The 17,005-nt window shown below is 40.2% G+C and overlaps 1 protein-coding gene and 1 pseudogene across 7 annotated transcripts in view; one reads left to right on the top strand and one right to left on the bottom strand.

Annotated features, from left to right (window-relative positions):
- Grik1 (glutamate ionotropic receptor kainate type subunit 1) overlaps nucleotides 1-17,005 on the bottom strand; it is a 391,370-nt gene that overhangs the window by 160,152 nt on the left and 214,213 nt on the right. The window lies entirely within an intron of this gene.
- LOC148122910 (Nuclear RNase P) lies at nucleotides 7,826-8,052 on the top strand (annotated as a pseudogene).

Raw genomic sequence — 17,005 nt, 5'->3', positions numbered from 1 at the left:
AAAACCACTAAGAAATACAATCACGGAATTTACTTCACTTTACGATGACAAAACCACATGAAAATCAAGACTTTACGTCCTGTTCCTATAAAAGGAATATTGTTTTGACTTGGCTTGACTTATAATAGTAAATATAGACCCCAATAGCCATTTTAGAAATGCATTAGATGTGCACTGTGAGTGCATATACATGAATAAGCACATGGTTATTATTTTGGTTGATTTTATATGCTATGGTCCCTGAATATTTTTCAGAATTTAATAATTCATCCAATGAGTTATTGTTTCATCTAGTCATTTATTCATAAAATGCTTTGTACGTTAAAAATCAGAGTTATATGAGGCACTGTGATTACACCCATGTAAAAGTGAGATGAACAATATCCATCCAGGCAGGATAGTGAGTTTCTGTCATCCCAGCACTTGGCAGGCAGAGCCAAACAGTTCTCTGTGGATTTCAGACCAACTTGGTTGACACAGTGAGTTTCAGGCCAGGCCAGGCCAGGCCTACATAGTGAGATTCAAGAGAGAAAGAAGAAGGGAGAAATAATGAGGGGAGGTGGAGAATGAAAATATTAACACGTGACTTTAGGAGCTTTTGTTTTAGATGTTATTCAGAGGCGAAAAGAAGGGCATTGACATGTCTATTGAGAAGCCAGGTAAGTTTTCACTAAAATGATACATGTGTCAGAATCTGAAGAACTAAGGCATGGACTGAAGATCCTGGGAGCAAAGTGTTCTGCAGAGAGAGCAAAGTAATGAAAGAGGGGGTTATTCTGGGTCATTTTTAAGGGGTGGTATGGCTACAGTTGACTGAGCCAGACTTTGACTGGTAGAAGAACTCAGTGAAGGAGGTAGAGTGGAACAGATGACGGAGTTTAGGAAACAGCGATAGGGCTACGGCTAAAATCCTAAGAGGTGTGGAACACTAGCAGAAGGGTTTGGACAGAGTGGCTAAATGATCTATCACATCGTGAAAGAATCACCCTGATGTCAGTATCAATGAGATCGAGAAAATAGGCAAGAGCCAAGCCCAGGAGAATTTGCTTCACAAGAGGCTACTTTAGTAATTCAGCGGAGAGATGATGTGGCTAAATGCAGATTGTTGTTATTGACAGTGTGAAAAGAAATTGGTGAATAGAAGGTCGTGCTGGCAGGGTTGCCTGACAACGCCCATGAGATGAGGATGAAGGATGACGTTGTGCTTGGAGATTTAAGCAGTCACTGATGTTGCTGAAGAGCAGGGCAGAGGGAGCTTCTTGGAATGCAATTATTCTGTGATGCTTCTCAGGTATTTAATTGGAAATGTCAGCTAGGAAGTTTGCTATACTCATGTAGATGTTATAGAAGTTGTTTCTGAATGTGGAAATTAGGGTGTCATTGTAGTGGAAGTAGTGTATAATGCTATTGTCCTGGAGAGAATCTCTTAACAACAACTGTAGACAAGCCAAGGAGTTCCCACAGTCAATAAAAGCTAGAATACGCAGGGACCAATTCACTTGGATAGTGTCAGGAGAGAGCAGGACACAGCCAGTTCCATGAATTTGATCTTCTGGTCTCTAGAACTGCTAGGGAGTGCATTTCTGTTACTTTCTATAGTCAAGTTTAAAGGTGTGTGGTTCTGGGGGTGTGGAGGTATGGAAACTTGAAGGATCAGGTTGGGTGGGTTGGGGGCAGTACAGACAGGGAGAATAATGAAAGAGATACCTTTATGTGTGGAGGCATTTTGGAGTTAGGGAGAAATTTCCCTGTCAGAAATCCGCAAGGATGACCCCAGCTAAGACTTTTCCTAAGAATAGTGGACAGGATGCCTGAACTGACCTTCTCCTGTAATCAGATTGGTGACCGTCTTATTTGTCATTATAGAACCTTCATTCAGTAGCTAATGGAAAAAGACACAAAGATCCACAGGCAAGTACTGGGTGGAGCTCCGGGAGTCCAGGTGAAGAGAGGAAGGAGGGAAAATATGAACAAAGAGAGTCAAGATCATGACAGGGAAACCCACAGAGACAGGTGAGCTGAGCTCCTGGGAGCTCATAGACTGGATCTACAGCTAGGGAGCCTGCATAGGACCAACCTAGGCTCCCTACATGTGTGTGACAGTTGTGTAGCTTGGTCTGTTTGTGGGACTCCTAGGAGTGGGATCATGACCTGTCTCTTGCCCTTGATCTGGCTTTTGGGAACCCAGTCCTCAAGCTGGGTTGCTTCCCCCAACCTTGATGCAGGGGGAGGAGCCCATCCTGCCTCAACTTGATATGACCCATGGGAGCAGGCCCATGGGAGGCCTGCTCCTTTTTGAATAGGGACTGAGGAGGAGTGGATGGGGAGGTGGGGAGGAGGGATGAGAAACTGTGGTAGGTATGTAAAATAAATAAAAAATAATTTAAAAAAAGGTGTCAGGGGGGTGTATGTACATCTTTGCATGTACACATGCACACACTTCTGCATGTAGTGGACATCAGTGTCTTCTTAGATCACTCTCTACTCAGATTTTTGGTTGTTTATTTTGTTTTATTTTGCTTTGTTTTTGATACAGGATCTCTTACAGAGTCTGGATCTCACCAGTTCTGCTAGGTTGGCCAACTAGTGTGCTCCAGGGACCCACCTATCTGCCTCCACAGTGCTGGGCTACAGATGTATTGCAAGTATTTTATTGGGTAATCCATTTCAGTAGTTCTGAGGTAATTTTCTGTAGCAGCTACAGAGAATGAATGCAGTAACCAGATTGACTTATTTTTAATTTTTATTTCCCTTCGAATGGATTCAAAATAACTAAATTTGTGGGGTACAGTACCATATTTTAATATATCTATATATGTATACATCCATTTGTAAAATGTGTACCAATCTGAGAAGTGTAAGGAGAATATTTCTCTCTTTCCCTGTTTATCATTTATTTTTGTGAAAACATTCTAATACTTTCTGTTGTAGGAAATTTAAATATATAATACATTACTAACTATACAGTTACTTTGCTATGCTTTGAACACTAGAACTCATTCTTCATGGTCAGGTGTATTTTATAGCTGCCAACCACACTTTACTGATACTTGCTAATAGTAGCTGATTTTAATTATCCTATTTCTCCTTCCAAAGTGTCATTTTTCTCGACACATTCAGTAGCCATTTCTACCTCTCTGTTTCCATTTTGCAAGTACATTGCCTAACTGCATTCCAGGATTCATTGGTATTTTTTATTTATATTATTTCTCTACTTTATTTGGAGTGTACAGGGTCAGATGAGGATATTACTGTTTGTGTTCTAATAACCTCGCACACCCCCAACTAGCTGCTATATATCCACTGTGACAAATTGTGAGGTCACTCAGAAAGCAAGGGTGACCTATTAAATGATGATCTAGAAATGGAAAGCTTTCCGTGCTGGCTCCTGTTTTGCATTCACTGAGAATCACAGCTCTTCCAGAAGCTGTCAACAGAAAACAAGATGGCAGTTTGATCCATTCCTCTGCTGATGGCTGCTCCTTAAATACACAATATTATATTGCCTCCCTTTATTGCCACATCCATAATTCTACTTTATTGCATCATAAGCAATTTATTCGAGGTTCATATTTATTGCACCTTTAATTTCAAGGTTGCACATTTAATTTCTAAGACTCCCTTTCACACTCAACTTCTCTCTTCCTGCTTTACTTTTGAGCACAAAAGCTGTCTTAATGATCTTATAGAGATGAATTTCAGTGGGAATTAGGTGTCCCATGACTTAATGGAAAAAAATCTGGATAAGGAGAGTTTTAAATCTTTCAGAAAGTCTTGAGTAAGGACAGAGTTATAGGTGAAGCACAGGTGGAACCTCGGTGATCTGGCTGTAACCCAACCTTCACAAGTAGCCTCGTATATCAATGTCTTTTGAAAAGGAAGACTGCATTTCATGCCATACCTGAGATAACAGTCACATTTAAATTCTTTCTCTGATGCTTCAAAGAGATCTGCGCAAGTTTGGCAGAAATGCCCTTCGAAAAGGAGGTACACAGGTCTATGATGAATAACTGTCGTGCTTTAGAAGGTAGTTAGTAAGGGAAAGGGTGGAATTATGAATTGTTCTGCAGATGCTATGGGTACTTTTTCTTGATGAGTGTGCTACACATTAAAAGCAAAGATAACTATTCAAAGTCGAAAATATTCTTATAGCGCCTTTCAATATTCATTTCATTTACAAAACATTATTGGTTGTTAATGTGTAGGGCAATGCTAGCATTGACGCAAGAGGAAGGCTACTTGCTTCTCTCCCTCAGAACGATGCCAGTCCTAAGAAACGGACCACAGGAAGGGAACACTCTCACTCAACAAAACCCAAGCACACACTGTGCTCCCTTCTGTACATAATCTTTTCATAGTCTGTCAGCCAGGGCTGAATCTTCCTCTGTAAAAACATTGTAAAGTGTATTGATTATTTGGAGAAGGTTTTTTTTTTTTTGTATATCACTTTTGAAAATAGTCTAGAGGTTTTCTTTCTTTCTTTCATTCTTCCTTCCTTTCTTCTTTTTTTCTTTTTTTTTTTCAAAGCAGGGTTTCTTTGTGTAGCACTGGCTGTCCTGGAACATGCTCTGTAGACCAGGCTGGTCTTAAACTCACAGAGATCCACTTGACTCTGCCTCCCTAGTGCTGGGAGTAAAGGTATGCACCTCCACCACCTGGCTTGAGGCTTCTTAAACGAAACCCAAAACTATCATAGGATCCAGATATTCCACTACTGGCAAATGAAATCAACATGTTGAAAAGTCATGGACATGCTTTCATTATTTTAGCATAGTTTACAATAAGAAGACATGGAATGTACAGAATGATCATAAATGAATGGAGAAAACTGATGTGTAACATCCAGATACCATATATGTGTATATATGTGGATCGTTATATATGTATGTGTGTATGGATAATATATGTGTAAAATATATGTAAAATGAAATCCGGATTAGCAAGATGACTCAGTGGGTAAAAGGCACTTGTCATCAAACTTAATGATCTGAGTTTGATCCCCAGGACCTACATGGTTGAAGGACAGAACCAACTCAAGCAAGTTGTCCTAAAATCTCTACATGCACACCATGGCATATATGCCAAACTCCCCTGAATAAATATATTTTAAAAAGATATTAAAAAGGCATGAAGCTATGTAAGTTGTAACAATGTGTCCTGGCCTGGAGAATGCCTTGTTAGCTGTGGTAAGTGAAGCCCACAAAGATCAACGTTGCATGATCTCCCTCATCAGTGGAATATTTCAACATTTTAATGTTGATCTTAGAGACTGATAATAGAATGGGAGAGTAGGTGGACTGGGGATGATGAGGGAAGAGGGGTTATTAATGGAGACAGGATTACAGCTAGGTAGAAGAGATGCTGCCCGTGTTCTATAGCACATCTAGCTGAATGATTAGCAAATATCAGAGCAGTTAGAAAAAGAGGATTTTGCTTGTACTTATAAAGAAGGATAATTACTTAAAGGTCATCACTATGTCATACATGTAACTCAAAGTCATAGCATATTTATAAAAGTATATAAGTATTAAATATTAACCAAAATTTTTCTTAAGCCCTAAGCCTACATGTTCTTAGAGGGCAGGGTCAGTATTGATGGGAACTTGCTGGGCTTCTATTCCATGGCATGGACACAGTCCAGCATTCCCAGTGAAGGCCTGTGCACTTGATTGGATGTTCAGTTTGGTGCCTAAGCATTGAGCCACATGGAGCACTCTCTCCTGCCAGCACAGAGACCTGGGAGAGCAGAGTGGCAGTAGAGATATGTAGCGAGACCTACTGACTTTTTCCATTACTGACTCTGTGGCAATGATTGCTTTTGTCTCCCAACCGTTACCTCCCATGGTCTCCAAGCACTTTCAAAGCTCCCTGCTCCCTTGGCGCGTACTTCTCATCAGATTGCCAGCACCTTCATTTCATGCAGGGATGGCTGGTGCCCTAGTTAACCACAGGTTCCAGGCAGCAACCAGGAATATTGCCAATGAAGTAATGCCCAAAACCTTTACCCTTATAAAAGTCTGGGATTGCTTTAATATCTCAAGAGTAATTATGTTTCTAGCTTTTTAACATCTCATTTAAATGGCATGTATTCACACGCAAGGTCTCCTAATTCCATTTTTCTGCTTATTAATTAAATGGATAAAATATGCCAAATTCACAGGCCAGAGTTCCAAAGAAGCTATACTGTATGTTTTTTTCCCAGTTTTCTAGTTTACATTCCACCATTTCTGCTGCTTTTCAGCTGGAAACTCCTGCTTGCTGAGAAGGAAAGTTTGTTGTTCAGGAAATCTGGAGTCTGAAGCCGGAACAAATGGAGCCTCCCATTGGGTAGCATTTATCAATGCATTGACATGGGACACACAAAGGGTCTTTGGTGGCCAAAAACATTTGGAAAGCCTGCTTGGAAATTCACATTATACAGTAATGGACTTGTCGCCCACCAGCCATGCAATAAAGAAAGCAATTCGACTCTGTTTAACCCAGTGAGTTTCTAAAATTCGCTGGATCACAGGACACTTGTGCCTGAAACTGTGACCAGTTGTCTTGATAACCACATTTCGAAAGCAATTTGATTCAGAGATATGCTTACTTTGAACCAAAATAATGTGCCCTCTTAAATAGTATTTTCATGACATTTTTATGAAAAGCTAGACAAGGTCAAAAATATAAAACCTCTAATTACAATGCTACCTCTAAAGACATATTAGATATGTATCATCAAATTTTACTTTCTTGTTGGGAGCCACTTGGAGGCACAGGTGGTCCTGCAGTTTGGAGGTATACCTGGCTTAGCCACGTGGGGCTGAGCACCCTTGCCTGCACCCTTGCCTGCACATGCTCAGACCAGCAGAATGGCATTAACCAATCAGGACAGTGTTCAAGCCTCTCCACTGTTTAAAAGCAGCTGCCTCTGGGCCCAACTTCCTCTCTCTAAGCTTTCTCTCGTCCCTGCTCTATCTTCCCTTCCCCCAATTTTCCTCAATCAAAGGGCTCCGAATAAAGACGTGACCAGGGAAGGAATTCTCGTTTTTAGTGGCGTTCATTCCTGCTGGTCAGGATGCGCGTCGCAACTGGTGCTCGAAACCCCGGGACGCCGAGGGACCCTGACAACTACGCCGGGGGACCCTGAGAAGGAAGCGCCCAGCAACGTGCTGAAAGCCCGGGAGAAAAAGCCGAAATCAGACACCAGGACACAGAGAGCCGTGAATTTCAGAACTCTGAACACGTGGAGCGGTGAGTGACGTCAGTTAAATCCTCCAGAAAGGGGAGGAAAAAGAATGGAAAAAGTATAGGCCTAAAAAGGAAAGAAAATAGAAAGAATCAAAGTTAAGGTATCTGAAAGAAGGTACAGAAAGCAACGGGGAAGAAAAATTCCTTAAGTTCAGTGCAGGAGGAGTGTGAATAAAAACAGCAGCAAAAAAGGCGAGGTAACTAAGGCGGGACTATGAGGACGATGGGGTACGGGAGACCGCGGCTTCCGCTCCCTTTCCGTCCACCTCCGTACTCGCTGTTAGAGACTCGGGGCAACAGTCTCATAGGGAGGCGAGTTTGATCATGCTTGAAGACTGCCTTTCCTGTTCTTAAAGAGCTACACAGCTTTTGGAGGTGATTTTCGCCTAATTTTGATAAGAGAGCTCAGTCTCTGGCTCTCACATACAGAAAACTTTAATTTTGATTGAGGAAGTAGCCGGTGGTGGTGGCGCACGCCTTTAATCCCAGCACTCGGGAGGCAGAGGCGGAAGCTGCGTGGTGAGCAGCAGCGCCACTAAAGACCTAAGACAGAGAGGGGCCAAACTCTGAACCGCGTTTCCATAGCATCATGGGCGGGCAGAGGAAGCTCATCGGCGGGGCCACATGCTGAGTGCTCGTCACTCCCCGGCCCCTGGGAAGGTCTGAGACTGGGGCCCCCCGCGGCCCTAACCGGGCCCCCCACGGGTGGGCGGATGCCCCCCTCGCCGGAGCTTGAAAAAGACTCACGGCCGGCGGTGCGAGTTCATTGCCTGAGGCGAGGCAGGGTGCACAGTTTGCAGATACAGGATAACCGGCGAGCCCGCGCACGGCCCGGGGCGGAGCCATGCCTTTGGGCCATGCGGAGCGCGCCACGGTGGGCCGTGCCTCAGAGGCGGAGCTGCTGCTGCCGCCGCTCACAGCCACTGTCGCAAAAAATTCAGTCGGATAAAAACATTTGTCGCCAAAAATTCAGTAATTCAGTCAGATTCCCCAAAAAATGTGCAACGTCCCTTTGTCAGCAGGAAGTAGTCAGATTGATGGTCTACGTCCATTTTCCCTCATAAACTTCAGACAGGACTGGTCCTAATTATCATAATAAAGGCGTGTCTACCTGGTTACCGTATCCTAGGTAACAAAGGCGGACCTTTTGCCTCAGGCAACGGGTGGAATAAAACAATGCTACCTAGAGGTTTCTTCATCTGAATGTGGGCTGGAGAGATGGCTCAGAGGTTAAGAGCACTGCCTGCTCTTCCAAAGGTCATGAGTTCAATTCCCAGTGACAACTGCTTTGGTTTTAGACAATAGAGGGGGACTACCAGTGACAGCTTCCCCCAGAGAAAGGATTTCTCTTGCATTCTTTACACTTAATTTTTAATTCAAAATTTTGCTGGTACAGGCAAACAAGATTTGCTTTTTGAAACAGAGACTTGCAGATCTCTAAGTTCAAAACCAGCCTACTTCCAGTACTGATTGTGCTGAATTTTTACACTGAGAGTTTTTAGTACTCTTAAATGTTAATTTGGGAGGAGAGTTTTGTTTATGTTTTTCTAGGAATGCTGACATACATCTGGATGCCAGCAAGACCGACCAGAGAAATGAAGGATACTGCTGTGGAAGATTCATGCGGAGGCAGCAGAGATGACCTTCTGGGCAGTGTCAAGAGCAGCTGTTTCACACCATCGACTTGAACAGCACCCTGTGCAACCTCTTATCTCTTAACAATTTTCTGACTGACTCTATTTTGCCTTTTCCTTCCTTAGGAATGGGTGGGAGCAGAGATATCCTTGGCATGCTGTGTCTAGGTGGAAGTGCTATATGTCTTTGATTGGTGTGCTACCTGCTAGCCCAAGTGAGGAGGGACAAGGTCTTTGTGGCACAGGCCTTGGAAGCCTTGGAATGTGTATCCTCACCCCAAGTTTGGCTCTCAGCCTTCAAAAGAGCTCATAGGCAATTAGCCATGCATAGCCTTAGCACCCTCTAGGGACCAGATAGTCCCACAAAGCACGGAGGAAGGTATGCATTGGCGGAGGGTGTGTCTTGTTTTTCTTTTCTTCAATCGGTCCACACATCATGAGGTGGGGACCAGATTGGAAAATAGTTTTGCCTTATTGCTCTTAAAGACAATAATAGGGGGAGCTGTTGGGAGCCACTTGGAGGCACAGGTGGTCCTGCAGTTTGGAGGTATACCTGGCTTAGCCACGTGGGGCTGAGCACCCTTGCCTGCACCCTTGCCTGCACATGCTCAGACCAGCAGAATGGCATTAACCAATCAGGACAGTGTTCAAGCCTCTCCACCGTTTAAAAGCAGCTGCCTCTGGGCCCAACTTCCTCTCTCTAAGCTTTCTCTCGTCCCTGCTCTATCTTCCCTTCCCCCAATTTTCCTCAATCAAAGGGCTCCAAATAAAGACGTGACCAGGGAAGGAATTCTCGTTTTTAGTGGCGTTCATTCCTGCTGGTCAGGATGCGCGTCGCACTTTCTTTTTTATTAATAAAAATAGTCTAAGCAAGAAGATGATGTAAAATACAAGCAAGCAAACAAAGAACACCTGTGTTTTAGTCAGTCTTATCTGGAAGATATATTGTAGGCAGCGTGTATCTCTGAGGCTTAATGTCAATATTTTAAAATATGAAGTACTCAGCTATCTACTGTCTTATTTTTCTCCTTTAAGGTTTTCTATTTAGGTTTATAAATTCATTATATATTCCTAAGTGCTTTAATAGCTAACAACTTCTTATAAAATTTTCTATTCACTGATTTTAAAATTATGTAAAATTTCCCCTTGAGGCAATAGTATTTTGTAATACTTAAGAAAGTGTCAGAACTTTAGCTGTAAACCTTTGCCTGTTTGGAACTTTCTCTTTTAATATTTTTTATTCAGACTCTGAATTTATTAGTGCTCATCAACTTATTTGCAGTGTGTTAAGTTGGGAGCGTAGCCCCTAGACCCTGGCATCCGTCCAAGCAAACCTGGCCAGGGAGTTGCATTGCTCTAGACGCCAAATCCCAGCATGCCAGGTCCTGACCACTGGGGGAGTCAGGACCACTCCCACAGGGTATTTAAGTGGGCTCCCAGAGGAGAAACACATGGTTCCGGGGTTGCATGGGCTCCCTGCTCTCCTGTCTCCCCGCCATGCGCTCGGCCACCCGTGAGTGTCTTACTTAATAAAACGATGGGCATTTTGATTCAGTTTGATTTGACCTAATTGGACTTTTTTGTGCCGGCGGAGCTGCCCTTTTCTTCTTCTTTTTCTTAACATAGTGGTTCTCAAACTTCCTAATGCTGTGACCCTTTAATACAGTTCCTCATGTTGTGGTGACCACGGACGATAAAACTATTTTCGTTGCTACTTCATAACTGTATTCGCTACTGTTATGAATCATAATGTAAATATCTGTGTTTTCCCATGGTCTTAGGAGACCCCTGTTGTTCGACCCTCCCCAAAGGAGTTATGACCCACAGGTTGAGAGTCACTGCTCTATAGTCTAGCAGATTTCAGTTAAGGGACGACTCCCAGAGGAGAGAGAGCAGCCCGCACTGCTAGACTTCCTGTCCTTGAGGATGCTGCAATGAATACATGCTAGGCTTCATGCCCTTAAGAGTGCTGCATTGAATACACGCTAGGCTTCATGCCCTTGAGGGTGCTGTGTTGAATACATGCTAGGCTTCATGCCCTTGAGGGTGCTGCACTGAATACAGCAAACATAAGCTTTGGGAAATAATCACTTCTTAGTTTAAAAGCTGCAGCTCTCCTTGACTGCTTACTTCCATGTCCTGAAAAACATACTTCTCTCCCAACTCCTAAAATGCACACCAAGGCCTGGAGAGTACAGGTATTTGTGATACCTAAAATAATCTTATATTTAAAATATCCTTGCACATGCAAGTTAAATAAAGGTTTGGATGAGAAGAAAAACAAATACAGATACTAATACATAGTATGAAACAGCTACTGTGAAACATTTGCACAATTTTCCGTCATTTTTTCAAGTTTCTTCTATTTTTTCAATATAAAAAATTAGTTTCATTTTTAGGTATTAACAAAAGGAAATTTTTAGTTGGAAAATTTTTACTAGTAATATTTGCCACAGCATCAGAACAATATTTAGGAGCAAATTAAAGAGATGAGAAACCCACAGAAAGTTACAAAACATTCATGAAAGCATTTAAACCCAAATAAAAGTGGGGTATATATCATGCTTATGAATTATGAAATTTACTATTATTCTAATGTTTATTCTTCTCAAGGGACATTACAAATATAAATTAATCCCTATCAAAATTTCAGTTACGTTTTATACAGAGTTAGAAATAACAATCCTCTAATTATTGTGGAACTGCTAATGACCCAGAATAACAGACACAACATAAATAAAGAACAAAGCTAGAGACATCATGCCTCCTGATTTCAAGGGAACTACAGTCATCACAACAGCGAGCAGCTGAGATGAGCTCATGTTGAATAGAAGAGCTGACTCAGAAACGAAACCTTAGCCAAGGCATCAGATACGACTGAAAAAGGACAGGGCTTCAACAATGGAGCTGAGAAAACTGACACTGAATAAAGTGGTAGTTTAATCTTCTACCAGACATGGGAGGCTGCAGAAGTGGCTCCATGGTTAAGAGCCCTGGCTGCCTTTCGAGAAGACCTGGCTTCAGTTCCCAGCACCTACATGGCAGCTGATAGTCATCTGTAACCCCACTTGTGGGGACCTAATGCCATTTTCTGGTCTCCACAATTACCAGGTATGCATATGGTGCACAGACAGACGTGTAGACAAAACAGCCGATATATATTAAGAACAAATTTATATTAAGAACAAATATTAAGACATAAAATAAACTCAAAGTAACTGACAGGTTGAAATAGAAGAATCTCTGAAACTCTAAAACACCGAGAAGGAAACAGTGGATGAGATCTTCGGGTTTTAATGTGAGCAATAATCCAACATTATAACCAATGGAAACAAAGCCTACATCAAACTGAAATTTTTGCACAGCCCAAGAAATCATCAATAGACTGCAAAGGCAACCTAGGAAATGGAAACCAAATAATTTTAAAGCATATACTTGTAACATCTTAAGGTTCTCTATGCTTATTTTGAGAAGGAGACTGCTGTAGGACAATAGTCTTATACCCTGTAATGATTTGTCAGTTGTATTGTTTTTAATATAATTTAATTTAATAAAACACTGATTGGCCAGTAATCAGGCAGGAAGTAGAGGTGGGGTGATGAGAACAGAAGGATTCTGGGAAGAGGAAAGGTGCAGTCTGCAGTTGTTACCCAGATGCAGAGGAAGCAAAATGAGAATGCCTTGCTGATAAAGGTACCAAGCCACATGACTAACACAGATGAGAATTATTAGTTAATAAGAAGTCTGAGCTAATAGGCCAACCATTTTATAATTGATGTAGACCTCTGTGTGTTTCTTTGGAACTGAACAGCTGCAGGACTGGGCAGGACAAAAACCTGTAGAATGAGGGGCCAGCTTGTTGGGGTTTCTGTCCTGCCCAGTACTCCACAGTCGGCAAGCCCAAAGAGAAATCACACACAGGATTCCATAAGGTTATAAACTGATTGGCCCATTAGGTCAGGCTTCTTGTTAACTCTTGTAACTTATATTAACCCATTATTCTCATCTATGTTAGCCATAATGGCTCCGTACCTTTCTCAGCTGGGCAAGTTACATGCTGCCTCTTCAGTGGTCTGCGCAGGAGTGGCTAAGGGCTTCCTATGTCCCAGAATACTCCCAGTCTCTTTGCTCCACCCCTACTTCCTGTCTGGCTTTCCCACCTATACTGCCTGCCTGACCAATCAGCGTTTTATTAAAATATGATTGACAGAATACAGACAATTCTCCCGCACTAAAAACCTCTGTCAACAGCAGGTAAATTATATATAGCTATATAATGATTTGTATATTGATTTCATACTGGTTTTTAATCCCTTGTTCTAAATGCATAAATTATTAAAATCTTTATTGGATTTTTAAAAATATGCAAATAGACTTTAAATGTACACTGACCCACAAACCTACAAAGCCAGACGCCAGAAGCTTGTCAACTCTGCTCCTCTTCCCCTTCCTAGAAATAGTTTAATTACCATCACCTTGAAGTTAGAATACAAAGCATTCTGTTATCTTGTTCATATTTCACTGAGGTAGCCTGGGCTATGCTGAATTTACAATGATCCTCAAAATGCCAGTGAATTGATATAAGTTTTACCATTTCATAACCTGTCAATAGTATCTGATTGCCTCCTATCCTTTTCACACCACGTGTCACTCCAGGCATCTCTCCCTAAAATTGACCCAGTTAATTGGTGTATGTGTTGCACCATTTGTATACACCATTGTTAGCTTGATCCACTCTGCAGTCTCTATTATAAAACTGATGATGACTGGCATTCAGTACAGTCCCTGAATTCCCTGGCAGAAAGAAAAGGGTCTGGAAATGCAATCATCAGATTACAGGATGTAAACACTTCTACAAGAGTAGCAAGTGCCTTCTTGTACCCCCTAGTTGACTTCTGTCATTGTCCAGGATCTTGATAATTGTAGGTCAATTCTCATCAGAAATGACTTGCTATTCCTTTAATACATGCCCCTTTAAATATTGTGGGTTTAATTTTTTTTTAAAAAAAAAATCTTTATTGCTTATTTTTGTATCTTTGGTTTTTAGTGGTTTTATCCTGTCCCTTGCCTCATTTTATGTCTTGGGATGATGGTGGTTTTGTTATTGAAGAGCTTATGGGTTGGCCCTTGCTTTCTACCTCATTTCAGTCAAGGCATATAAAAGACCTTTGATATTTTTTATTAACAATGTTTTCTCAGTATATATTGAATTCTTATTAGTGCAGAGTAGGTTTTTAGGCAGTTCAGTGTTTACATTTTAATGATGTTATACACTAATTTTCTTTTATTGAAATATGACTTGTTTGTGGGGGTTGTTTAAATTTCTGGTTCTTGCATTTTCACACGTGTGGATGGATGCACCTGACTTGGAGCTGGATGGAGCTTGGTGGCAGTTCCGCCTGATGACCTGTGGACAGAAGTCACTTTGTGAGGCACCGGCCAGAATGCTTCACAGCAGGTGAGTGGGTGTCTAGAGCGCTTCTTTGTTCACCTCTGTCCAGTGTAGAGGGGACAGCTAACCCCTCAGCCCGGGGACTCCAACAGGCTGCATGTGCAACAGAGCCTGCAAGCTGCATGCAGCTGTGTAAGTAAGAGCACACCTTTGGTCATTTGGAGGCCGCTTTCCAAGTGCCAGAATGGAGCCTGATGTTAGCATGAGACAATTTAAAAAGCTATTCTCTGTTTATAGAACTGATAAAAGTTCCTTTACAAACTTGTTATAAGGTGTTTGCAGCCTTTCTGTGTTTGTGATGAGTGTATGTGTATTCGTGTTTGTGTTTGTGTGAGTGTAAGTGTGCTTGTGCAACAATGTAAGTGTGGATTTCAGGAGACAGCCTAACACGTAGGCCTCACATTTACCTTGTTGTGTCAGGGTCTCTTGGTCATGGCTTTCTAAGGCTGCCACTGGGAGATTGTCCTGTTTACATCCCATGCTGCTGTAGGAGCACTGGAATTATAGATGCTCCTGTTGTGTCTGCCTTTTGACACTGTGGGTTCTGAGAATCTGAACAGATTGCCAGGCAAGCATCTTACCCACTGAACCCTCCCCCAGGCTTCTTGGGAGTTCACATCAGGCTACTTTATAATTTTGTTACTTAATCATTTTGAAATTCCTTCTAGTATATGGCTTGAGGAAAGCTAATGCAGGCATTTATGCTACCTAAAATTACATGAACTTATGCTACAAGAATTACATGTACATATATGGATGTATGCAATCTTTCTGAAATGTGACAGAAACTTTTTCAAATATTGAATCATTATATAATTTCTGTTTTATTGCCATTCTCCTTAAATGTATGTAGTTCTGCACTGTGCTATTTGTGGCTTACGAATTTACTGGGTAAATAAATTTTCTAATTGGATACAATTACTCTTTTTATGTAGTTATTTTCTTGAAAATATTTGCTCACTCATGAATTGAAATTTTTTGAAAATATAAATAAATTTATAAAATATTAAAGTATTAAAAGAATTCCATTTTCCAAAGATTTTGAGATATTTATATGTAGATATTTGTATTTAGTTGTTATAGTTTAAAAGTAAATCACAGTATTTTCATGGAATTATGCTTTCCTAACAAGCAAGTTTGATTTATGATGGTTTATTTTTCATTATTATTGATTTTGTGTGTATTTGTAATAAATTTCTCTTCCTTTAGGAATTCTTACCAAATACTTTAAGTTTCTAGATTTATTTTTTTCATATCATAACTTCTTTCCAACATTCATCATTTCTGCTTTGCTTATTATTATTTTGGCTAGGATTTTCAGAGTAAGATAATGAGAACTAGTCTCCTTATTTTGTTTTTAATTTAAATTGAAATGCTTCTACTGTTAAACCATTACCTATTATTCGTAAGTTGGATTGAAATTGATGTTATATTAGTAATTTAACATAGTACAAGAAATGAAAATTAAAATAAATGTGATTTGTATTCAGACCTCAAACAATATGCATTAACTTTCATTAACTGTTTCTTAGAGTTCAATTTCCCTTCTAATGAGATATTTTATATGAATGTATTTCTTTACATTGCTCCATCCTTGCAATTCTGGGATAAATTATATTTGATCACGGAGAGTTTTTCATTCAGCATATTGCTGAATTAGATGAACTGATGTCTTATGTGATATTTTGCATTTTTATTAATAAATGATAGTGGCATATAAGCTTTAGTATGAATTAGCATTGTCGATTTTGTTATTAAAGTTATCTAATTTTAATGAGATGTAAAGGATGAATTTCAAATGATTCTGTCTTGGGAAAATAAAAAAATTTCCTTAAGCTTAAAAGACTTCATCAACAAAAGTTATATAGCTTTGGATGTTTCTGTAAATTGGTCTTTGATAATTTTTTTAACATTTACTGGTATTCTTGAGATTACAGTGATTTATTTTAGAATGATTCAGTAAGAAATATTTCATAAATTCAATACTGTATCTATTTAAATAAGATTTTATTACTTTTATGAAATTATTTGTTATACAATTATGAGATAAAATTGATGTAAAGATTTATTTACTTATTTATGTGTGTAGGAAGGGTTGCTAGCAGAGGCTGGAAGAGGACATTGGATCCTCTGGAGTGGAGTTGCAGACAGTGTATGCTTTTACATGGGTCCTGCTAACTGCAGCTGGGTCCCCTGTGAGGCCAGCAAGCACTCTTAACTGCTGAGCCATCTCTCCATTTGGGAGATACAGTTTTTTATGTTGTCAGTGTTATTCTTTCCAAGAGGTTAGTAGAAACTATTGCTAAAATGATTTTGGAGATTTCTCCTTGTATCCAATCTGAACTTCCTGTCAGTTTATGTGTCTAAATTAACAAATATATCTATATGTTAAAGTTTCATGTAAGCACTGTGTTAGGATATTTATCATTTTTATTTTTATAATTTTGGCTGTATTTCAAGTATTTGTGAGTTTTGCATTTTTACTATTTTTATAAGTATTTTTAAATGCATTCATTATTATTGTCTTAAAAGTTAGCAAAACTTTTAAATTGCAAGAGTGTAGAAGTCTTTTAAATGTTCCCCTTTTCTTAAAAAAGTTATTTAAGTATGTTACTGACAATTTTGGAAATTTTTAATAAAGTCTTTAATAAGAAGACATACTTATTTAGGATTTTGCCAGTCATATCAT

This window comes from Myodes glareolus, chromosome 2, assembly GCF_982192425.1.
Source record: "Myodes glareolus chromosome 2, mMyoGla1.1, whole genome shotgun sequence".
In the NCBI taxonomy this organism is placed as follows: Eukaryota; Metazoa; Chordata; class Mammalia; order Rodentia; family Cricetidae; genus Myodes; species Myodes glareolus.
The sequence above is the reverse complement of the archived record's forward strand: the minus strand, read 5'-3'. Positions and strand labels throughout refer to the sequence as shown.